This window comes from Panthera onca, chromosome A2, assembly GCF_046562875.1.
Source record: "Panthera onca isolate mPanOnc1 chromosome A2, mPanOnc1 haplotype 2, whole genome shotgun sequence".
Taxonomy (NCBI): domain Eukaryota; kingdom Metazoa; phylum Chordata; class Mammalia; order Carnivora; family Felidae; genus Panthera; species Panthera onca.
Genome location: NC_138340.1, coordinates 149,002,039 through 149,028,966, shown reverse-complemented (window position 1 = coordinate 149,028,966; position 26,928 = coordinate 149,002,039). Strand labels below are relative to the sequence as shown.

At 37.9% G+C, this 26,928-nt stretch overlaps 1 protein-coding gene and 1 pseudogene across 4 annotated transcripts in view; both read right to left on the bottom strand.

The window, feature by feature from the left end:
* The window catches only part of EXOC4 (exocyst complex component 4), a 750,526-nt gene that overhangs the window by 469,114 nt on the left and 254,484 nt on the right, over nucleotides 1-26,928 (bottom strand). The window lies entirely within an intron of this gene.
* On the bottom strand, nucleotides 2,050-2,193 carry LOC132680016 (U2 spliceosomal RNA; annotated as a pseudogene).

Genomic DNA, 26,928 nt, shown 5'->3' with positions numbered 1-26,928 from the left:
TGTGCAAAAGTATAGACTCTCTAGCAGTCACCACACATTCACTAAGAGAAGGCTGTAAACCTGAGGGTTTGAGTACAAAAGAATATTAATCTTCATGCATAAAATGCAAAAGATTGTGCCCCAAACTGAAGCATTATTAGGTACTTCATACTTCTTTTGGTTCTCTGAGAACAAAACTCAATGCTTTACCATATCTGTGTGTGTACCTATATACATACACATATACATGTATATGAACATATACATACATATACGTACATATATATACATATATATACGCATATATACACATATATATACATACATATATACATATGTATACATATACATATATATACATATATTTGAAACATAATCTACTCCATATACATTTGGAGTTTATTCCCCCAGTACTGGGTCTTCTTCACTGTTTATTCTTGTAAAACAGTGGGTTAATAATGCATGCTTCACTGTAAAGTCACAATCTCTACTCCGCTTTGCAATCGGTTTGCTTCCTTTTGCAAATGACAGCAACTACCTGCTGGTACCTGACATCAAATTTCATTCACTTTTCTGAAAGTTACGTCAACTTACACATTTCATCTTATGTTCAAAACTTAAGCTGTTCTCTTATCATTCATGTCCTTTGGACATCATTGACGTCCCCTTCATTCAAGTCCTGTGGCGTGACGGAAAACTCTCCGCTTACTTTCTCTTCTTGTACCAAGTATTACACATTTCCCCACATGATTAAGCTTCTCTTCCTTCATCGCCTCACAACTTACTGTCACCTTTTAGTTATCTGAACTCCTTCTTACTGATATATTGACCTTTAAAAAAGTTAAACCTTAGTTAATTATTCTTGGTTCTTTCTCAAAGGGAGTTCCAAATTCATAAAGTTGGTATGTTACTGTTCTTATAGTGCCATTTTCTCCCTCATCTTGAAAACTGGCTCTCTCAAATTTGTTTCCCTAGTTCTTTTTTTCTTTTTTTATTTTCTTAGCTAAAAAATATATCACTAGGGATGCCAGGCTTATCAATGTGAATCATATCATTAGTTAATCTATTCATACCACACACTCAACATTCTTAGAATTCAGACTGTACCTGTTCTTCTATATCAATCTTTCAATGAGCATCTTATAAAATGAAATTGCTTTGAGACACTAATTGGTTCAAAAATTATTATGATCTGCATATTTCTTTATGAGTCCTGTCCCTTCTTATATGCAGAAAAAATTAAGCACTCTTTTCTTTGCATTCCCAAACATCTCTACCATTGAACTGATCACACTTGTTGTGTTATTATTTGTATAATTTGATTTGGAAATCCTATCAATCCTACTAAGCTATAAGGTACCCAGTAAGAGGGTGTGCAGCAAGGTTTCTTGCATATAAATGTACTCGATAAAAATTAGGTGACTTGGTGAGATCACAAATAAAGCAAAATCAAAGCAGAAGTCAAATGATTTTTCCATCATTTATATTTGGATAATTTCCATGTGGATTGAAAATTTGAATGTAAAAAAATTAAACATAAAAGTAATGAAAGAAATAATGAGAAAATTCCTCACATTATAACCTCAGCCAGTAGAACTCTTTTGTAATTGAGTCACAAAGAATCCATAGAAGAAAAGCTTGTTCTACTTAACAGAATAAAAATCAAACATTTCTGATGGCAAAAACTATGGTAAGGAAAGTCAAAAGATCAATAGGAAAAAACTGGAAATTCATATCTCAAAGTGCTCACTTACCTGTTAATGAATCCCTACAAATCAACAAAAAAGGGGGAAAATGAGTTAATTAAAAATTATACAAAATAATATAAATAGGTCACACAAAAAGGAAATATAGAAAGTTCTTAAACATATATATGTGTGTGTTTGTGTGTGTGTGTGTGTGTATAGATAGATAGATAGATAGATAGATAAAGTTGAACCTGAGAAGAAAAATACAAATTCAAACTAAAACACTGTTTTCTGTTACATGTCAGAAAGGGAATGAGTCAAGAGCTTGGAAATATAGTGGATATTGACTGAATATCCATTATATGGATATGGATAAGAATGCAAAGAAATAGTTTCAAACCTAGTTTGGTGAAACTATAAGCTGGCACAACCACCAGGGTGGTCAGTATGACAGTGTCCATTAAATCACAAATGTCATAACCAGTGGGGTCTGCACTTGATCTTAGCCAAAAGGCCGAGAGGCGATACCCAGTGGAGTCTGCAGACTCCTATATTCATACATTTACACTGCAGCTCTGCTTGTGATAAGAAAAAATTCAGAAACAAGTTGAATACCCATTAACAGAGGAGCAGTTCTTTAACTTATGGTTTATCAGTTCAATGAAATGCTCTCACCATAAAAAGGGAAGAAGAAAGAAAACTCCATGACACATCCAATGAAAACAACCATGTTCAGAACAGTATTTCTAATGCGCTACCACCAGTGTAAAGGAATAAAGAATACAGACATATTTGCTTACTTATGCAAAAACTACCCCTGAAATGGTACTTAAGCAACTAAAGGTATCCGCTGTCTGGGAAAAATGGTAGAGTGGCTGGTCTACGGGGGTCGCAGGGAGATGTTTACCAGGCACACTTTTAAACTTTTGAATTCTGAATCATAAGGGTGTGTTACCTATTTACGTTGACTTTTTCAAAATAGTAAAATCGAAGGCTTTTTTTAGGGCAGCATGGTGTATCAAAGTTTTAAAGAAAGAAAAAAAAGCCAAATGATTTTATTCTCACATCAGTACTTTTTACGGAGTACACAAACACATGTGAAAACTTCCGTTTTTCTTCACATCCTACATGACTCCATAGAGCTGCCCAGATTTGTCATTTAAAATATTCTAAATCTTTAGTCCAATATTATTATATCCATAGAAACATAATTCTCCAGTATAATAAGATTACCTATGCATAATCATAAAATCCTTTAAATCTAGTTTCTTGAAAGCATTTACAATGGCAGGCATCCTTCATTCTTTCCACAAACATTTACTGAGCACCTATTATGTGAAAGACCTTGTTGAAGGCACAAAGGATAAAAGAGAGAAGAAAACAAGCATGGTCCCTGCCCTGCTAGAGCTAATATTCTAGTGGGTAGAAGACCAAGTAATTGAGTTTCAACATGCATCTTTAGTCAATGCATACTGATCATGCATCACGAATAAATGATGTTTCTTGTTAAAAAAAAAAAACAAACTTAATTCAGAGGATTGATTTACAATGGTTTAAGAATTTACTCACTAGAAAGAACATTTGAGTGTTGTTAAATCCTAATCCTATTAACGTACATCCGACGTGTTAAGTCATGCTGTATGTGTATTCTTCTCTATGACGCTCACAACCACCCTGTGAGATAGGTCCTATTATTGTTTCCACTAGACAGATGAAGAAACTGAGACAAAGATGGGTTAAATACTACCTACCTCTACAGCTCATGAGATAACCACTCTCTTAACACTGCCTCTTGCGTGTCTCTCACTGCTGGTTTCTGACTTCCAGAGAGATTATAGATAAAGCACACAGGAGTTTCAAGTCTAGCCCTTGGCCCTCTTCACTCCAAACCCAAAATATAATTCCTGGCATTAGAAGGCTATAAATCTAAAATTCATGAAAATGTGGCTAAATTAAAATCATGCTAAAAAAATGGAATCTATTATCTTCACTTTCATTCAGGCCAATGCATTTGCATACCTTCATAAATGATACTGAACTCACGTTCTTGTAAAAAATTAAACCATTTGGGCACCCGGGTGGCTCAGTCAGTTACGCGTCCGACTTCAGCTCAGGTCATGATCTCACAGTTGGTGAGTTCGAGCCTCACATCGGGCTCTCTGCTGTCAGCACAGAGCCCCCCCCCGCCTTGGATCCTCTGTCAACCTATCTCTCTGAAACCAAACCACCCCCCCCCCCAAATAAACAAATCATGCCCAAAAGAGTAACTCAGCAGCAAATACAGATAGACAGAGTGGTTGGCGTCAAAGAGAGTGGTCTCAGTGTATAATTAATTCAATTCCTGGCAACCGTGCCTAAACAATTTTCTACCATCACCCAATTTTGCATTCATGTTGAAAGTGTGAGCAAGTATATTTGAACCACTATGTTTTAAGGCCCGATTTTGCAAGGTCTTCATCTAGTATTGGGTTTGTCTCATTTTTCTAACTGATGTCACTTAGTTTTACCAAATCCATTTCCATGAAAACACAGACAGGAAACACAGACCATGTATCAGACACCTCCCACTCAAACCACACATAACGAGGCTACAGCTGGTGCAGATTCAATTCAACTGTTAAGAGGTGTTTGGAGGAAGCATTCTAACAGACAAGGGTACTTGTCTTTAGGTTCTTAAAAATAACTAGAGCATCCTAATTGTTCTCTATACAAGCAAACCCATCTGACCCAGGCAACAACAGAAAAGAGGAAATAAAGTGACATATAATGATGGGAAACAATGGAGAAATAAAACTGGAAACCTCACAGCCAATAGCAGCTGCAGCTCAACGAAACTCAACGCTTACGGATGCTCATGAGAGAGCTCATTTGCTAATTCTTTAGAAACATACACTTCTTGGGGCACTTGTGTGGCTCAATCAGATCATGACTTTGGCTCACATCATGATCTCACGGTTTGTGAGTTCAAGCCCCCCCTCCGCCCGCCCCCCCAAGTTGGGCTCTCTGCTGTCAGCACGAAGCCCACTTAGGACCCTCTGTCTCCCTCTATCTCTGCCCCTCCCCCGTGTGCTCTTACTCTCTCTCTCTCTCTCTCTCTCTCTCTCTCAAAATAAGTATTTTTTTTTAAATGACCATCAGTGGCAGAGTTTGACAACCCACCAGTGCACATCAAACCAATGCAATTTAACACTCAACCTCCCAAATGCTGACCACAAACAGTCCTCCTTGCCCTGAAACAGCCATTTGAATTTTTTTTTTAAGTGGCACTGAAATGACCACAATGATTTCATCCTCTTCCCATGACTTCATGAGTCACCAGCCTATCCCTGTAGGCCAGCACATTCCTAATAAGTCTATTATTAAAATTAATTAGTACTGAGTTTGGCCACAGGGGGGCTAGCAGTACAAAAATGTGATGACTAACCCCGGGACTAAAAATTAAAAGCTCTTATTAAGAGGCACAAGGATTAGTAAGGACACATTAAGATCCTTTTATTTTAGATTTCATAAGTAACAAGGTCCCAGTATGATACATGAGCCCCATAATGCATTAGTTGTATCATTAGACACTACAATGACTCAATGCCCTCAATCCTTCTTTCAATTTGTTGCCTTAGTACAAAACAAGAATATTTCATCTGTGCTTATCTGAAACTAATTGCAATTTTCCAGCTCTTCACACACTTGCAGAAAACAGCTATGGTTAAACTAAAGCTAATATTTTTCCTAGGTAAGAAAGAACTCTATTTGTCAGGGGTATGCCATAACTGCTGAAGCAATGAGACCTAATAAAAATGACAAGTCTGGAAGTGCCAGATGAATGGGATTTAGAGAACCACGCGAACCAGAAGCACAAGGCTGCAATTTCAGGAAGCAGAGGAACTGAGGAAAACAGAACCCGAGAGTCAGAGAGGCACCGTGAGGCTAATCCAGAGGTCAGGCATGGCCCAGGGAAACTTCTCTCGCTGCCTTCTCCTTGTCTATCATGGCAGCAGAAACCAAACTCTGGGCCTGGGCAGCGTGAAAGAGGACAGCAGAGCTGACAGAGAGCAAAAGCACCCTTCACAGAAGCTCAACTATTTTTTAGCAGTTAAAAGCAAACGAGCAAACACAACTGGAGTCATCACTCCAACTCCTGGGCAACGGCCAAGGTAATTCAGTCTCAATGAGTCAAGGAATGGCATTTAAAACTGAGGGAAACCAAGTATAAATTATTTCTAGGATTTCCAGGGCTCTGTCCTGCACTGTACAGGTGGTAGCCAAGTAGAGAGAAAGGCTTCTTAGAAACCCCTTGGGGCGGGGGGGAATGAAGACTTAATTAAGGGGTATTGGGAAATACTGGTTTAAGACGTTATCTCGATATCTCGATATCTCTACCTCGGGTACGAAACTGGGTTTGTACAATTTAAAATATTTCCAATGGTGATTTTCAGCTTTTTTGCAAAGACAGGTAGTGTTGAATGGCCATCCAAGGCAGATCCAACCTCACTTACCACAACGGAGGCTAAAATGCCAAAGGCTGGCTTTGGTCAACCTTACCTGCATAGAGGGATGGTCAAGTGAGCAGACATAAGGTGAGATTATCTGAAAATGCGTTCCTTTTTCTTTATTTTTTTTAAAGTTTATTTATTTTGAGAGAGAGAGAGTGAGAGAGCAGGAGAGGTGCAGAGAATCCCAAGCAGGTTCCACACTGTCTAGCGCAGAGCCCGATGTGGGGCTCGAACTCACAAAACATGAGATCATGACCTGAGCCGAAATCAAGAGTCAGACACTCAACTGACTGAGCTACCCAGGTGCCTCAGAGCCTTCCTTTTTCTAACAAAGGGACAAACCGATGCATCCCATCCCTTACCCTCTTGCCTCAAACATGAATATAATGACCGCATTGCGGCAGCCATCTTGTGACCGCCTGAGAAAAGCCAAAAGAACTGTACAGAATTAGCTCTGATTTCATTGCATCACTGAACCAACCGCCTATCTCCAGACTTTTTATGTGAATAATAAACTCCTACAATCATCAGGTTTCCTGTTATGTACAACTGAATGCATTCTGAATGATACAAGTACCATTTCTGTATCCTAAAATTCAACCCCTGTGCAAGGAAGATGCAACCCCATCATGTACGTCAATGTAAATAGTTATTCCTGAGTGGCAGGACTATAGGAAACCTTTATTTTCTTCCTTTACTTACATGTGTTCCTAAATTATAATTATTCCATGAAGCTTTATTTGGTTAAGGAGAAATCGCAAATATTCATTTGACACTAATACAGCCATGTAAGATACTTTAACATAAAGAGACAGGTTGAAAAAAAAATGGAGTTATACCATGATTCTAGAAAGTAAGTCTCAGAATAAGAAGCCAATTCTGAGCTTATATATCTATGTATTCAATATATTCCCATCAAAAAAGAGATGTGTAATAGAACCTGACATGCTAATTTTCAATTTCATCTGGAAGAACAAACACCAGCCAATAATATTTTCTAAAGGATAAAAATAGAAAGTACTTGTCCTACTGGTTTCTAAGGACAACAGTACAACACATTGAACTGGAACAGGCACAGGCCAATAGCTAAATTATAATTTCTAGAGAGCCCAGAACCATACCCATGTACCAAAGCTACAGCAGGCAGGCATCTAAGGATGCCTTTTACTAGTCACTACACTTTTATCCCTGTGGTTCTGGTTGGGGCTGACCATGTTCTTGCATGACTTCATTTCTAGGATACCATGAAGGGTAGCTGACCCAAACTGAGATTTTTGGACCGAAGAGCAAAAGAATCAGTCTCTTTCTGGGTAGATGAAAAGCCCAGGAACCACTTACAAAAGGATGGTCTACAGCAGGAAGTTAAGAATGAAACCAACTTGTAGACAGGAAGATGAGAAATGGAGAGAAAGAAAGAGAGAAAGCGGATGAAAACATGATGGCATCTGAGTTCCCAAGTCATAGCTGTTTTTCCAGGGAAGGGTTATTTTAAAAAGGTTAAAAACCAATAAGCTATAAAGGAAGAAATAGATAGAATTAATGACATAAATCCTTAAACTTTTGCATAATGATAGATATTGCACACAAGGTTTAAAAAATGAGCAACAAACTGAGAGAAAATAATTTTGTCGTATTTAATGAAAAAGGATATCCGGAATATATACAAGTAGAGAAGTAGAGAATATATCCAGAAGTAGAGAAAAAAGGTCAAGAGATAAGAATCTGACAATTTGGGGAAAAAGGAAAATAGAAATACATACCAAATGCAAACCAAAGCTGAGGGTAATTGGCTGAACTGCTTAAAATCAGATACACATTTTATATAATTACTGTGTATTATCATACATTTCTCCTCATGAGCCCTTCAGGCTTAAAATAGCAGAGAGGGCTAACATGGCCAGTCTTAGGGGATCCCGGAGGCACCCTAGCTGGGTACAGAATTTCATTCTTCCAGCCCTCATACATCTCTTAGAGGCCGCCACCAGGAGCATTCTCCTTCTGAGCAGCTATAAGTTTAGCAGATGACAGGAACAAGTATCAACAGCGTTAACTCTCAGACATCTTAAATGATCAGGATCCCATTACATACAATTTCCATCTTTTCTCTCTTCAGTGAATACATACATCTATGTCCATGGGGACTATCAGAAAAACATAAAACATTAATTCCTTTAAAACTGAAAAAAGAGAATAGGAAAGAGATTTAAAGAATACATGTAACATTTGTTTGTAGTTTCCAAAATTATTGTCCTACCATTAAAAGCAGGGAGGTGTCAGCTTAAACACATTTTTCCCATTAAGTAGTCAATATCTACCCACCCACCCCAAAATACCTCAGGTATTTTATGAACTTAAAAGAAACGACTGTTCATACATCTAATTGAAGACATTGATTATTATGAAGTTATAACTAAAACCTGAAATACAAAATATGCAATAACTTAATTTTAAGTTATACCTGAACTCTCAGAAGCCACAATTCTAACTAACACTTTTATTAGATTTCCCTTTTACACATTTCCTGGGAACCACATTTATAACAGATTCCAGGACAAAAATGTTTTTACTAAAAAAAGAAAGAAGAGAACCAAAATGTCAGCTAACATTTCCTTTCAGGAAGCATCTTACCGTGGGTGTTATAACAGGCATATTTCGGCTTTGATCAAGGAATAAAAAGCAGATGAATTAACAAACATATGACATAGGTCAGAAACAACGCGTGAGGGGAAAACACTTACCATACTAATTCCCCATGCGTGTGCTCTTTTAAGTACAATGAAAAATGGACTGCTGGATTTGAGCAGTTAGTATCAGGAGAATTTTCTTTACTATTCACATCTTGACAGGTTCTAACGGTACAAATCTAGTAACTATTTATTTAAAGTAAAATTCTAATTTTTTTTATAAGCTCGTGAAAAATGGAAAGCTTTATTTTAAAACTGAATCACGAACACTGGACTCATGAAATCCGTAGGCCATTTATAGAATGCATATGGCATGTATCAATTAACTGACAGAGAATCAATATGCAACTTAGGATTTTTGTGTTTGCTGTATTTGGGAAGGAGGAGAGGAGGCCAGGTGGTACCTAAAAGAGTATGATACCTACAACGTTCGAAGAAAAAGGAGTTGAAGAAAAGCTGTATGATTTAGTTGAAGGGATGAGTATGTGTCTCCGTGGTCAAACACCCCAGTCACCTGCTCTAGGTTAGCTGCTGTTTTCTGAAGAGCTCAGTGGCCAAGATGCTGCTGGGGCTGCTGAGGCGAGAGGCACTCAGACTCCAAAGAAAGCCCACCCTCTACCGAACCATGTAATTTCTCCGACTTAACTCCGTTCATACTCACTCATTGCGGAAACACGTGGGAACAGAAAGGATCAACGGAAGACCTGGGCAGGAAACCCAACCCTGGCCTTGGATACGGGGAAGGTTCCCTGGCTTGCTTGGCTTCCTCTCTTTTCACTTCTATGCACTGTGGATTATCCAGAGACAAAGTCGTTAGTCCTCTGCTCTTGAAAATACCTACGACTTCGGCATTTCATTCATCATTTCCACTGATACCCACCCAAACCACTCCATTGGTGTCTCCTTTTCCTCACATCCAGCCCCATGATCCTTCCTAAAGTGGTTAATTCTCCTCAGACCCCCTTTGTAGGTCTCCAGCATCTAAGCCTAAGTGCCCATCTTAAATGCCAAAATTCATCCTTTACATGGTATTTATTTTGTTTCTTTAAAAAGCTGATATGGCATATTCCATCGACTATAAAGTTGGAACCTGACTACTCTCTTACCGGTCAGGGTGGGAGTCATGAATTTGGCGGTGACACAGGGACAGAAGATGGAGGGGAACAATAAGGAACTGGACACTAAAATCAAGTTCATCTTAACAAAATGAGATGGAAAAAGTAGGGCAAGAAATCTCTTCTCAAAATAAGAAGAATTAACTCTAGATATGTATGGAAATTCCATTTAGGATAAGAATCAGCGACAGGAAACAGCCAGAAGGGACTATTTGTACTGAAATACAAGCCATTAACTTGAGCCAAGCTAACAGCAAATGACTGCACTGGCAACTGCTGGCTGCAGATAATTAGTTTAGAACCTATTTTAACATGAATATTTTATCATGCAGCACAAAACTCGTTATGGAGAAGAATTAGAGAGCCAGGACGTCTGAAAGCTCTGGAGAGGTGATCTGTCAGCTCCCAATAAAGAGCCTTCTAGGAGAAAGCAGGTTTAGTGATTCAGCAAGACTGGATTTCATTAAAGTTACAGCAATCCATTAGGAACATTCTGGCGATGGAGAGTACTGGTACCAAGCTACCCTGCAACAGCATCACTATGGGCACCAAGTGACAGGAAAAATGAAGTCCGTGAAAAGCCACCTCAGGTGTAACAATTTTCTCAGTGAGGTACACATCCTGTTTCTGTCAGCAGCAACCTAATTTGCCTGGCCAATTCTTTCATAAGAGCCTAGCTACCTTATATGTTTACGTATATAAAAGGTGAAACATTCAACATTTTGAAAATTTAAAAAACTGCATTTTGCCAGCTATGTAGAAGTGTCATGCCATTATTTTTACTTCAAAAACAGTTGCGTATAGAGTGTGTGTTATCATAGTTAACAACCACTGGTAACAGTCTTCTGTGCATTATCTATTTAATCCTCAGAATTTACCCTATGATATAGGTAGCCACTGTTGTCCTTGTTTTGGAGATGACAAAATACCAATGTGATGTCAAGTATTTGTCTAAATTCATGAAGCTGAAGGAACAAAGAGCAGTCTGGGGCACCTGGGTGGCTCAGTACCCTGAGTGTCTGACTCTTGATTTCATGATCCCGGGGTCATGAGCCCGGTGTCAGGTTCCATGCTAAGCACGGAGCCTGCTTAGGATTTTCTCTCTCCCTTTGCCCCTCACCCTCTCTCCCCTGCTTGCCCTCTCTCTCTCTAAAATAAAAATATACATACATACATATATCTGGCAGTCTGATTCTAAAGTCTGTGTTCTAGGTGTATTTCATGGGACCTTAGGGCTTCTGAATATAAAGCTGTTTCATAGAAAAAATTAATGTCTGTAAATTTTACTGTAAAAATAAAATAAAAATAGGGGCATATAGGTATTACTCAAAAAAGAAAACTCTAGTGAGGAAATAAATACACCTAAAAATAAATTATAGGTATCTTTGAGGGTGAGACATGAAATGTCTTGCCTGGGAAAAGAGTTAACACATAGCTAATGTACTACCATCTTCTTAACCACTGCACAGTCAGTGACCAGCAAAGAAAAAAGGTATTTTAATCACTGCTATTTTGGGGTATCTGGGTGGCTCAGTCGGTTGAGCGTCCGACCTCGGCTCAGGCCATGATATCGCAGTTTGTGAGTTCCAGCCCCGCGTCGGGCTCTGTGATGATGGCTCAGAGCCTGGGGCCTGCTTCAGATTCTGTGTCTCCTCTCTCTGTCCCTCCCCCACTTGTGCTCTCTTTCTGCCTCTAAAAAAAAAAAAAAAAAAAAAAAAAAAAGTAATCATTGCTACTTTTTCAATCTATCCAGACACTTTACTCTCTGTAAAGAACAGGCAAATCTCCACAGCTCCCTAAGCTGATGGAGACTCAATAAATATTTGTTCATTGTTATTTAGATAAATAATTTGCCCAGGCCATTCTGTTTTACAGGAATTAATCCATACCCAGGGGCATTACAGGCTAGATTCAACTTTCCAATAACTTCTAATCCACTGCTTTCCCAAATATTTTCCATCCATAGCAACATTTTAGAGGTTTCTATATATTTTACGCATACTGCTATACATAAGGGGAGCTAGAAGATGGAGAATCTTATGCTCGCTAATCTGTCATTTTTTAATTGAAGTATAATTAACATACAGCGTTACACTGCTTTCAGGTGTATAAGGATTCAGCAATTCTATACATTTCTCAGTGCTCATCAAGGTTAAGTGTACTCTTAATTCCCTTTATTTACCCATTTCCCTACCACCTCCCCTCTGGCAACCACCAGTTTGCTCTCAGTTAACCCATCTTTTGATTCTATAAACATTTACTGCTTGTAAGTTGCAAGGCACAAGGTGCTAAAAAAATTAGTAAGACAGGATTCTTGCCCATAAGGATCTCACAGTCAAGTTGGGGAGACAAATGTATAAATAAAAAATTGTAATACAATGTGATGATTATTAATATATAAGGAACTACTGAAATAGGAAAGAGAAGACATTAGACTCTAAGAGGTCAGGTAGGGCTCTATGGATGAAAACTGACACACAGAATGATAGGCAGACCTGGGACAAGAGCAGATTCAAGTACATTAAGAAAGAAAAAATGACAATCGCTTCTCGGCCTTTTGGCTAAGATCAAGTGAAGAAAGAAAAAATGACAATGGAGACCAAGTCTAAAACCTGAAATATGCTCTGTGATTAGAATCCTGATGTATGGTAATTTTATTAGAGAAAAGTCAGTTTGGTTGTATTTTGAAGCACACATCAGGCAGAGTGGTTAGATACTAACCTAGCACCAGATGAAGGTTGAAGGACAGAAGCAATGAACTTCTCTACCAGAGATCAACTTATTTTGATATTGACAAAAATTATAACATTTCTATTTTTGGAGCAGCAAGCTTAGGAACCTAGAATTTAAACATATTTCAAGATTCTTCTTCCCCAAACCTTATTAACAATAAAGACTTCTAGAGAATAGTATTTCATCACCAAACGCTAAAGCTTAAAGTTTGATCAACCTATGGTAATACAGTCTATAAAATTTTATAGCTTTAAGGAATTGGCCTGAGCTGCATTCCTACAGATATTAACATGGAATAAGTATGACCTGAGAGAAGCTGACATTCAAATATCTCAATTTATGTAACAGGTAACCCGAAATTTTTCAATGTACAATTGAATTTTCAATTTCAAGAGAGCTTACTTCTGCATTCCTCTAAACAGCACATTTCCCAAGGAATTTACATTGTAAGATTTAAAATTTGTATTACTTCATTTTATAAAATAGGAATATTTATAGATCTACATAACATCTACTTACTAGGTAAAACAAAGTTTAAGCACCATAGAATAGACATGGGTGGTAGCACGAGGCACTGGTGACATGCTACCATCGAGTTAAAAACCTACCACAACTTTAGATTTTCCAACAGCAAAATAAACCCTGTGATCACCTCTCACCATGCTGGGAACATGGAAAATCTAGCTGGGTCATACTGACTTGCCCTGGTCGTCATCCCTTATTCCTGGCTCCCCTTATCTACTCCATTTCTATTAAAGAAAATTTGGGTCTGGTAGAGTCCGGAAGATACTTAAAGGCAGAAAATCATATTTGAGATGGACTTTGGAAGACGGACTTTATTGAGTGAGTACAAATTGGGTTTAAATTGAGAAAGGGTTCAAGGTAGAACTAACTAACAGCACGTGCAAAGGCACCAGGGGTGGCAAGTATAAAGAGCCGGAATGTTCAGGGAATGCAAAGAGAGGAAGAAGTACAAAAAGAAAGCAGCAACTGGAAGAGTAGACAGGTGGCATATTGAAGTCTTGAAAAGGAAAGCAACGTATTTATAATATTATTTGAAGACCACTCAACACAGTCCATAAAAGCAGAGGGAATTTCTTTAATAGAAGACAGATGTAGCCCAAGTGCGAGGCAGCAAAAGGCCTGAATCAACTGGGGCCATGGGAATGGGAAAATATGAATTAGAGACATACTGTGATTTAATAATACCTTTTACATGTATATCATACTTTATAAAAACCACTTTCTATCCATTATATTTGATTCTCATGATAATCCTGTAAAGTTAAGTAGGATATAGAATACTGTCTGTACCTCATCAATAATGACTCCGTGCCTGAGATGTGCCCAGTGTCACCTGCCTGCTATTAAATGGCAAAGACAGTATTAGAGCTCAGTGCACGTCAACCCAAGGACCCTTCAACTATACAAAAAAAGCAAAGAGATCAGACATGAAGAAGGGTAAGTTCTGTTCCTTCCTTTGTTATCTCAAACATATTTTGTTCAAAAGATTTCTTAATTTTTGAAGAAGGTAAACAAGATGTGCCTTGAATTCATAAATACCTAAGATACCATGAATACCATAAGAAAACATTATGTTTTCTTTTCAAGAAAATATGGTGTTTAGTGCTTCACACCAGACAGCGTGTAACAGGCTATGAATACCATAGTGGATACATTCACGTGGGCTGATTGGGCTGACTGTATTGATTAGATGCATATGATCAGTTCTACCACCAGTCCCAACTAGAGATACTCCTCCCTCCAAGCCCATTCCAAGTAACCTTTGAGTCTCAGGAATAACTAACCCTGTGGGTGTCAGTGGTGGGAAGGAGGTAATTCCTAGTGTATCTGGCTTTTGAAAGAATTTCAAATATCAATAATAATGCCTCAATTTCCCTAACATGTGGGTATCAATAAAAATACCCCCAGTTAGGGGTGCTGGGTGGCTCAGTCGGCTGAGCGTCCGACTTCGGCTCAGGTCACAATCTCACAGTTCACGAGTTCAAGTCCCACATTAGGCTCTGTGCTGACAGCTCGGAGCCTGGAGCCTGTTTCGGATTCTGTGTCTCCCTCTCTCTCTGCCCCCACCCCCTGCCTTGCTCCGCTATGTCTCTACCTCTCAAAACTAGACAAACATTAAAAAAAAATTTTAATACCCCCAGTTAAAAGTCTCAGATGTTTGCTAAACTGTAAACAAGAAGTACCTTTTTGTTTTTACATGACAACAGTAACACAGACATCCTCAATGATTTCTGCCCTATTAAAACACCTGCTTTGAAGAAAAGCTAAAACATTTAAGACGCGATGTAAAACAATGCTAGCTGACATATAAACCAGTAACTCTGTCTGGAGCTTAGAGAGGCATTTATATGAGGTCTGAAACCAGGTTCAGTGAAGTTGTTTTTTTTTTTTTTCCATTTCTGAAATCAAGGTTCTTAATGATATAAAACAACCGCAATATCATGCAGTCAGAATGCAACTAATTTTATTACTTTTTATATTCAATCAAAATGCCAAATGCTATTCACAACACCATTATCCCTGAACCATGAAAACATGTTTAAATTCATTATTATTATTATTACATTTAAGGATGTCCAAAATGATCTAACTCTATCTTCTCTAAAGACTCACTAAGATAAAAAAAAAATTAATTTTCCTCTCCACTCCCCAAGTCAGAAATGGATACGCTGCTCCCTGCTGTTAATGAGGTAATAGAAACCCCACTACTATAGCACTAATGCACTTACTTAATGAATTATTTTTTTTCTTGGTAATTACTGTAATAACAGTAACTCATCCCAAACTTCAGCATTTTAACACTGGCATATTATTTCCATTTCCATATTTAGTCTGCTTACCTCTTGGACAAATTTAAATGAATGAAAAGCAGCTAGATTACAGGTGGGAAGGACCCCAAAAGAAATACCATATGGAGATCCATATGCTTTGGCCCTTTATCAGCATGTGACAGAATCCTGGAATAGAGCTTCAGAATAACTGACATCCTCTATGTATCAATTCTCTGTACTGGTGCTCTAGAACGTTCACATTTTAAACCTTATGCTAACATATTCTCTAACTACTGAAGGCAGTAAATCAAAATGCACAGCCGTTACTTTTCTCCTTCCAAAAAAGTAAACAGAGCAATTTCAAAACAACTCAAATTACAAAAACATTATCTCCCTATCCTCTTCATGCAGTAAAATTGTAAGATGAACCTTTCTTTCTGAAGAAAAACCTGGAAAAAAAAATCAAACGTCAAATTACGGCAGTGCGGTTGATGTGTGCAAAATGGAAGCATCTCTCACCTAGCAAAAGTCACATAGCAACAGCCTGATGTGTTAGGAAGCATGCTTTCGTCACATTTTTCATTATAAAATGATCAGAAACCCCCTCTCTGAGGGGTAATTTATCAGTCATGGTTCAGGCAGAGAAAGAGTATCAGTAGGAGATAAAGGTGAAGAGATTACAAGGAAGTGACTGGGGGCTGGCTAGGCAAGTCGGAGACCCACAGGGCAGGCTCTCCAGGAAGGGCAGGGGCTCCCTCTCGGGCCCACTCGGACATTATCATCCATGGACAGAATTCCTTCTTCAAAGAGGTAGGGCAGCTCTGCTTTTAAGGCCTCTTGCTGGTGGAACCGGGCCCACCCATATTACCTAGGATCCCCCACGCTTCAAAGTCAACTGGTGATGGACTTTAATCACAGCTACAAAACTCCTTCACGGCAACAGCTAGATTAGCGTTGTATTGAACTAACTAGGGACTGTAGCCTAATCAAGCTGACACCTCAAAAAGATCATCACAGGTAATCATCTGGAAGCTAGCACGAGTCCCTCACCTGCGGGGTTAAGGCACAGTGGACGTCACTCATACAGTTCTGTCCGCTAAATTTGAAAGCTTATGCTTTTTTAACCCATACAAAATGGAGGCTACAATACAAAAAGCCTTAATGATGCTGCTGGCGGTAATAACAGTCAGGCCATCACTCTTAAACAAGGCTCATGTCATTAACTACTAGAAATTGCTCAAAGAGAGGTTTTACAGTCTCAACCATGGAGCTCAGTTAAAAAAAACAAACAAAACTTTATTGGAAATCCACACAGGTAAAAATAACTGGGTAAATGACAACCATAACTGTGTCACAAAACAAGCCTAAACAGGGTGTGGTTTTGAATATAATGGGACACAGTACATTCTTCTATGAAAGGGTTGAGCTACGGGAGAGATTCTTTCTCCGGGAGTGCCTACTGCTGTCTTCTTGGTACTAGGATCACAGTGGTACACAGGGGAGACATGGTCCCTGCCCTCAGAGAATTCATTTAATAAAAATAAATCATTTACTGCAAAACATCTCTTCCCTACCAGTGTAGGGCTGTTTAATACCTAATGAAAGTGACAAGAGTTTCATAACAGAAACCATGGCTTCAATTCAAAAACAAAAACGTCTTACAGTATACTTCACAAAAATTTTAATTTGTAAGGAAAAAAAAATCAGTTGAGAAACAAAATTCATGGGTTTCTTACCTCTTATGGTGAATGGAAAGTACTAGGCATACACATTTCAAATTTAAAGCTGTCAGGGAACAGAAATGTCAGGAGAAATGTGTATTTTAATCAACAATGTATCATATGATAGTTTCAAAATCATATCGGTAGGTGGAAAAGGTTAGACTAGTATATAATAGAAATGCAGGATGAAAACTATGTTCCAGACCTCCACCTGCCAAAATTTCTTGTGTTGTCCTTGGTTAACAAATATATATATAAACATAAGCAGAACAATATTCTTGAACAGAACACAAAGAGACTGATAAGTAAATGTCAGCTTAGAGAATGTTCTGTAGCATCAAACAAAAGTTCTGTTCTTAGCTCTTCTTTGGTCAGCCTTTTACTTTTCCACAACATGGACAAAAAAAATATAGCCAAGTGCATATCAAGTTCATGCATGCCATGAGACTGGGAAGACAATAACAACAATTAAGATCCCAAGAGATCATGATAGTCTAGAGCTATGTACCCAAGCTAAGATGAAGAAAATTTTAAAAAATAAAAATCAAGTTCTATAGTAAAGCAGAAAAATCAGCCATGTAAGAATAGAAAAGCATCTAGAAAAGGCAAATTCATAGGGACAGAAAAGGTACCAGAGGCTGGGGGGTAAGGAAAGAGAATGACTATAAAGGGGCATTAGGGAACTTTTGGAAATGAGGAAATCTTCTATATATCGGGTGTGGTGCTGGTTACATGACTACGTATATTTGTCAAAACTCATCAAATAGTCCACCTAAAGAGTGAATTCTGCTTTAAATCACAATAAACTTGATCTTAAAATGGACAAACCTAGTTTTGAAACAGCACCAGTGAAGAACTTTTAAATGTCAATATGAATCAACAGAGTAACTAGCTATGATATATCTAGAGAAGGGGTGCCTGGGTAGCTAAGTCAGTTGAGTATCCAACTCCTAATTTCGGCACAGGTCACGATCTCACAATTCGTGGGACAGAGCCCTGTGTAGGGCTCTATGCCGACAGTGCAGAGCCTGTTTGGGAGTCTCTCTCTCCCTCTTTCTCTGCCCCTGCTTTGCTCCCACTTGCCATCTCTCTCTCAAAATAAATAAACATTAAAAGAAAGACATATCTAGAGTAGTATTAGATTAACAGATATACAGTTTTTAGAACAAGAGAAGTAAATCATCCAACTTTCCTCTAGACAGATCAAATCATGTCTGTAGTGAGAATCCATTTTCTAAGAGTGATTTGAACCAACCTAACCAGTCAAGAATGTCAAGCAGAATATCAAGAGCACTGGAAACCCAGAAATATATAGTAGGAACTGAGGGTTTTCATCTGGAAAAGAAGAGGCTCAGTGGGAATGTGCTGGCCATCCTCATGTATCTCAAGGGCTGCCATGAGAGACTGAGATGACATGGCCCTCTAAGGCTAGATGGGGTCACACTATGACCAGCATGATGAAGCGCAGATGTAGACTGGAAAACCAGCTGAAGAAGTAATGGCGAGAGAATCCAAGCATTAGGAGAATAGTCAGTCCAGATGGCTCTTAAAAGCCTTTAATATTGAAAATAGTTCCAGGGAGTGATGAAAAGAATCTTAACTGGGAAGCTGTAGCAAATATGGAAAGACAAGACAACTGGATGCAAAATCTAAATGTTTTTGTGACGGTAAGAATGTGAAGAAATAAGAGAAAGAGAAGGTAAATCAAGTTATGACATCCAACGGGAAAGAGGAAAGAACCTACTGTGTATTAAATGGCTAGCTGATATCAAGTGCTTCTCTAGGTATTTCATACACATGTAATCCTGAGAATAAACCACTGAAGTGTGCATTACTACAAGTCCATCTTTAGTAAAGAGGAAATTGAGGCTCAGAGAAGTTCAACAACTAGTTAAACCTCTAAAAACTGGTGGAGCTCGGATTCTTACTTGGATTTGCCTCAAAAGCCCACACCACGTCCACTGAACCCCCGTGTGATTCCCAGAGGTAGGATTTAGTTATCTGGAAAATTAACTTTTGAGCCACACTTTGTTTCCTAATGATACTAACAAATGAGGCATTACTATACTTTTTCTCCACAAAGCAAGAGTCTTGAACCTAAAGTGTTAGAGGGGTGAAATATCTCTTTTAAAAGTATTTGGCAGAGAAAATAGCTACCATGCACGCAAAAAAAAAAAAAAAAAAAAAAAAAAAATTTAAGTAATCTTTTTATCCCTTGCAAATTTTCAACCACCAAGCATATACACAGATCCCCTGGCTTTTAAAAACCCAAAGTGAAATGGAATTAAAAACAAAATAATCAGAACAAAAGGTGAAGAGTTATCCTCCTACTCATTCAAGCCTTATCGCTCTATTATTTCATGTATGAGATACAAAGCTCTGAAGCATGCTGACCAGGAAAAAAGAAGGAAATCTACAAATGGAAGATAACATTTTTTTTCTGCACCCAATCAACCCAGCACATCAATATCCTGTTGCTTTAGAAACAGAACATAAAAAGGTTACTGCTTTAATTCCCTTGATTTGGTTAAACCTCAGATTTGACAAAATACCATCTAGCAAACTTATTAGCATGGTCTTGGAGAATAAGAATTGAGAAAAGGGGAAAACTGACAGTGTTGAGGTTCTGAAATTTCGGTTAAAATGCAGAAGCAAAAGGCATTAGACACTGTGAGGTGACCTAATTTAATTTGTTCTAGGAGCTGATAAAAATGGGTTCTGAAGTCATTGATCCTGACTGACAAAGAAAAGACCATTTCAAAACAAAGATATCAGAACCACATGGAGAAGTAAGGTAAATCAGTTTCCTACTGGGAAAACAAATGAATGGCGGAAGTTACTATAAAAGTCACTTTACCAGCAGGAATTGTACTAGATTTCAATTTAACTTGATCTTTAAATGATTAGAGGACTAGAAGGAAGACAGATAAAACATTAGTCCTTCACATGCTGTGATTATCAAGATTTAAAAATTTATTTTAGATCTGAAAAAAAAAATCAAAGCACAAATACCTGGTAAAATTGTATCTTCAACATGTATTTTTCAGTGTATCTGAGTATAATTTTCACGTTAGGTTGCAAGCAGGGACGATGAGGAATCTTTTGTTCTCTTCAGAAAATATATGCTGAGTTCTTTACACTTTCATTTTCCCAAAGCACCATTATTTGGTGCTAAAAGCCAGGCAAAAAAAAAAAAAAATTTATATATGTATATAATAATAATCAAAATGTAGCCCCTAGCCTTTACTATTTAACTCCATTCAGAAAGGTATAATTCAAAATTTTCTAAGTAATGCTATTTCTTGGAGAAATAAGATAAACCTAATTTCATTTATAGGCTAACTAAAGACTGAGGGTCCATTTATCATTTTTAAAATGTTAGCCAGAAGATAAGATTAGTTTCTGTCACTCACAGCACTGTCAAGATGACTCAATATGATTGCAAAGTCGATTTTTATGGCCATAGTTGAACAAATAATAAATGTTCCCATGGAGGCTTCAGTTTGAAGATCTCCAAGAATTTGACTGATATAGAGGATACACGACAAGCACACTTCCACCGGTAGGTTCATTTTATAATCTCATACTACTGTTTTCTAAAGATCGAGAAGAAGCCACTAAAATTATTAAAGCTTTATAAAAGCAGTATAGAAATAAAACTCAAAGCAACTGTGATTACTGTAGCTGAAGAAAAGACAGCATAAGGGTAACCTAATAATAGTTATTAAATATATGAAAGCTTATTGTCTGAAGGATGGGTCAAGCTGCACAACCCAAGCAAAAATAGAATGAGAGAATCAGGTAAAATGAAGAAAGGAACTTGCCCACAGTATAACCATTAGATACTGAAAGTATAAAAATTCTCCTCTGAAACTCAACACTAGGGAATATCAACTGAACAAGAGCTTGGGTGGAGTCAACAGAATTAATTACATTATATCTGGATTCTCAAGGTAATCTACTGCAACTCTCAAGAAATAATGAAATGAATAGAAATAGTCGATTAAATACAAACATGAAAATATGTCTTAGGGAAAAAATCTTAGGTTGTAGAGATTATATCGGGATACTGAATTTACATGCAAAGGGAGTTTTGGAAGAGCTATAAAAAACCTGATTGCCTTCTTAAATTATTACCAAAGAGGACTAAATACCAAACACCAAACTGCAAAGCCAATCAAGAGTTCAGGGACAAAAGCTAAGGAGTTCAAGTTTCCCAAAACACTCAACCTGTTGCATTTGCGGACTAATGAAAATGAGCAAAAAAGAATTTTGACAACTGTGGTCATCTGACAGTTCTCAAATGACATGTTTCCAGTCTAAATATGCTTATTATTAATACTTTTAATCTCTAAGTTTTAATTCTGAATCCATCAACAGGTTTGAAAAGAACAATTCAAGTGGTCCTTAATGAAAAGAAAAATAAAACTGGTACTGATAATCAAATATACAGTTAATGCCATTCACTGAATCAGTGTGAAACTATTTCAAATCATTTTATGAACACCTTTAAATAGGCATTGTCTGGGCATCTGGGGGGATCAGTCGGTTGAGCGTCTGGTACTCACAGTTTGTGAGTTCAAGCCCCACGACAGGCTCGCTGCTGTCAATGCAGAGCCTGCTTAGGATCCTCTGCCCCCCCCTTCCCCTAGTCATGCTCTTGCTCTCAAAAATAAAACATTTAAAAAATAATAATAATAAACGGGCATTGTCTGACAGTCATCAAGAACACAAGATATAACAAGTGTTTAGCAGGGACGTGGCAATGAGAGAACACGTGTGCACCATTGGTAACAATGTAGATTGGTGTAGACACTATGGAGAACAGTATTTTAGAACAGTAGTTCTAAAAATAGAACTATCATGTGATCCAACAATTCCACCTCTGGGTATATATCCAAAGGAAATGAAAACAGGATATCAAAGAGATACCCGCATTCCCATGTTTATTATAGTATCATTCACGAGAACTGAAATACGGAAACAACCTGTATGTCCACCATTGGGTGAATGGATAATGATGGGTATACATACACGATGAAATATTATTCAGCCAGGAGAGGGAAGGACATTCTGCCATTTATGACAACACGAATGCACGCTGAGGGCTCGAGGCTAAGTGAGATACGTCAGACAGACAAAAAGCAAATACTGTACAATATCATTTATATGTAGAATCTAAAAAAGCTGAACTTGTAAAAACATTGAGTAGAATGGTGGTTACCAAGGGCTGGGGTGATGGGAAAACTGGAGGATGTTGTTCAAGGATATAAACTTATTAGCAACTAGTAGATAAGTAAGCTCTAGAGACCAAATGCACAGCATAGCGATGATAGTCAACAATATATCATATTATAAACTTCAAAGGTGCTAAGAGACTAGATCTTAATCGTTCTCACCACAAAAAAGAAATTAAAATTATGTGATGGGACAGAGGTAGTAACTAACACCACGACGGTACTCACATGGCAATATACAAATTTATCAAATCAACATGTGGTACATTTTAAATTTAATGTTATATGTCAACTACATCACAACTTAAAGAGAAAAAAATGGGCACTCTCTAAGTGACATATTATTTCAAAATAATTTTTAAAATAAATTTATAGGGGCGCCGGGGTGGCCCTGTCGGTTGGGTATCCAACTTCGGCTCAGGTCATGATCTCACAGTTTGTGGGTTCGAGCCCCACGTCGGGCTCTGTGTTGACAGCTCGGAGCCTGGAGCCTGCTTCGCATTCTGTCTCCCTCTCTCTCTGTTCCTCCCCAGCTCGCACTCTGTCTTTCTCTCTCAAAAATACATAAAGATTAAAAACATTAAAACAAAATAAGTTTATAAAATGGAGTTACACTGTATACTAAACAAAGAATCAAGAATCAAAAATGCAGAACCACCAGAAGAGAGAACCGAGCCTCTATCTTATTACTGGGAAGGTAACCCCACACACGATGCAAATATCGTGCTGTGACAAAAATTCTTTCCCCTTGTCAAATTACTCCCTAGCTTTTTTTTAACTTTATCATACTGCTAAAATATCTACCAAGTAAAGACCACAGGAAGTAAGTCCACAGATAAGACTTTATTTAAAAAAAAAAAAAATTTTTAATGTTTCTTTATTTTTGAGAGAGATGAAGACAGAATGTGAGTGGGGAAGGGGCAGAGAGAGAGGGAGACACAGAATCCGAAGCAGGCTCCAGGCTCCGAGCTGTCAGCACAGAGCCCGACGTGGGGCTTGAACCCATGAACCATGAGATCATGACCTGAGCCAAAGTCGGATGCTCAACCGACTGAGCCACCCAGGTGCCCCAAGATTTTTCTTTAAAAAACAAATATTCCTGGGTTGATGATTCACACCTAAAAGGAACTATTTATGGGGTACCATACATTGTTATTCCCAAGTGTTTATGGCCCATGTCTTTCAAATGTATCAGGGGGAAGCCAACCAGTAGTGCTAAATAAAGAATGGAGCAGGTAAGAGTGATGGACATTCAGACACAGAAAGCTGACCAGATGCCATTTGGCACAGAATTTCGGAGATGGCATACCGAACTTGTGCTTCCCGGGGTACTGTTCAAATTCTCCAATTGTTTGAAAAAGTGGGGGGAATCCTTTCCAATAAGAAAAAAAAAAAAGTAAATAAAGACTATAATTAGCTTACTTAAGCCTAATGATTTCATACAGACATAAAAATTCAGAAGATGGGCCACGAGTTTCCGTATTGCTACCTACTATAATGTGAAATCTTCCATGTTCCTAATTGTATTAAAAATACAATTGTTAGTACTGTCAGAAAAAGAAAAATAACTAGCAAGAAGTGCTTTGATTCATTATGTAAAAATACCTCACACGTCAAGGGATTTCAAATTGAAAACAAAATATGCTTTTTAAAAAGTTTTTTGATGAGAAGCAAATAGAGACTAAATCAACATATTTCTCAGCAAGAAAGCCTTTCTCTGCTTTCTAGAAGGAAGCTATTAGTTGTGCAAGTGAAACTGGCAAAGTCTATCAGGTCAATACATTGTTCCATAACATACAAATTGGTAACTGCTGGCAGAAATCTTTCAGAATAAAAGACCCCAAGCTTTTGAACAGGGAAGAAACAGCAGTTTACCAGGAAAACGCACACACACATACATATATACGATGAGCTATGCGTCAGCAAATGAAAGCCACAAATTTTATGTTTGCAAATCTGAAAGTAAATAAAGGGGCAAGTGAGCAATTTAGCAATTGGTAATAAAAATGAAGCCACGCATGGAAAACTTATTAATGTTCTTTTAATAGTTTTCTGAGGTAATCAGAACTATGATGGGGTAACCAGTTGCTGTTACACTGGTTTTTAATGTTTTCTTCTCCTAGGTACCAGGCAGCATATATTCCTAAGAAATTCCCATCGGCGGCTCACTGACAAATGGGATAGAAACAGTATTCTACGGCTAGAGTTTGAAGAAAAAAAGAAATCCAATGGCAACATTCAGATGGTATGTGGTTTACCAGAGATTACATAATGACAAAAAGTAGCCATCAGGAATAAAATTGCAGCTCCCATCAGCAATTGCATTAGTGAGGCAGGTGGTACATAAATGATAACAAGCAAGGGCAATCGGTATAACAAAAAATGCCTCATGTTTATCTAATGCCTTCCCTCTAAAGTACTCAAAACTACCAACAGGCAATAGCTAACTGTTCCTCCCGGGTTTTGGAGGTTGCTGGCGGTGATTTTTTTTCACCTATCTGAATTACAGAATGTTTACCAAAGCATCATAAAGCAAGAAGGGATTCTGAGAGAGAGTACCTACAGTGAATCCATTACGTCCAGAGCAGATGTGCCCCTACAGCATGCTTCCTTCGACTTTTCTGGGAGAAAGTCTACAATTCTCAGATCTAGGGATTCATAAGCAATGGACTTCTTCCCAAAGGACAATTAAAAATTGAGGTTATATCCATGACAGGATCTGGGGAACGCTTTTATGCTTACAAACCATATTATAATTTCCTTTCCCATATTTGAAAACTGCTAAGTCACACACAAAAAAGGAAAAAGTCCAAATTACTGAGTCACAACCTACACAGATATTACGGTTAGCTCTTAGAGAGAACCTATGCCTGAGACAAATGGCTTTTCTTGTTCTTGATTAACGAGGTACTAAAATAGCCTGTCTTCACTGACATCAGCAAGGAGTACCAGAACTCTGTGAAGTCAGTCTTGCCAAAGAAAGCTAGTTCCTGAGTTCATAAGTTGAGTTCATTTTAAAGTTCACACATTGGCAGTCGTGCAAAATGGAAAAATACAGCTCAAGAGGTAAAGCTAAAGACAAATGAGATACAGGAGAGACGGCTATTTGCATCAGATAGCAGCTTGCAACAATAAGGAAAAAATTCTCTTACCTAATCAAAGCATCACGGTGGTTGAAGTAGCACAGAAGGAAGAATGACACTATCCCCATTTCTGGGCAGAGCTGGGATACTCTGCCAGCACCCTCTGTCTGACCCTTTGTAATTGTAAGATGATAAAGTGTGTTCAGGTGTGAATCTAAGATTGTTCTTTCTAGACATAATAGAGCAAAGCAGAGTTTTAAGCATACCACAGGTACGAAGTACAAGGGTAAAAGATAAAGGCAATTAAGTACACATTTCTGAAACAGAGGATGACAGAGCTATATCAATTTTAAAATGTACCACATAAAGAACAGTAAAAAAACAACAACAAAAAAACCAAAAACATACACACGCGGCGATTTCACTGAGACACGTATGCCAATGTAACCCACATAAAGAGGTTTTAAGCTCCTTGAGAGCATGGACACAATTTTAAAAAAACGTATTATAAATTCAATCCCAGAAGACAAAGAAAAAGGACTACAGGTAAAAGATTTTAAAGAGGGAAGAGGAGATCTCTGTTAAGCTATAGATGAAGATTTAACAGCAAATCAAGGAAAACAACCCTATTCCAGCTCAACATTCTGCTAGAAATGATGGTTCTCCCTTCAAGGATGGTCCATCCATTCTGGAAAAGCAGGAACAGGGAGTTCTGAGAATTCAGTCTGCACTAAGCAAAAAAATGCCCTTACTTTCCAGCTCATATACCATAGTGCAAAAGGAAGTGATTTTGGATTCAAAAGATCTGGGCTTGAGGCTTAGGTCTGCCGCTTACTCATTATATGACCTGGGACAAGTTACCCAACCTCTGAAACCAGTTGCCTCATTTATTAAAATAAAAACACTCTTATGGCCTCACATATCTGTCAATCATAATACACAATGTGAAAAAAGCAAAGGTTCTTGTAGTTGTTGCTACTGAAAAGAGGAAATATTTATAAAAGAAAACAAAATGAACCAATAGTATGGGCTATTACAATTGATACATAAAACTGTTTACAATTTCATCTTCAATACAATTCATAATTACACTTGACTACCTATACATCTTAAATACGGACTCTATTTCCACAAATGCTTTGATAAAAATAAACTGAAGAGTGCTACCATTATTCTGGTGGAAGACAATCCTAAAATTCACACGTTGGACTACTTTCAGAGGAATGTGGAGAAAAATCCAACATGGCACTCTGCTAGGGGGCAGTCGATGGTCATGGTAGCTGATACAGGCAGGAACAAAGAATCCGACTGGTAAAGACACTTTCCTCTTGTATAGGCGATATTCTGTTTCCACAGGTAGTGTAGACTTAAGTGATAAAGTGGTATGAGAAGTAAATAGGCAG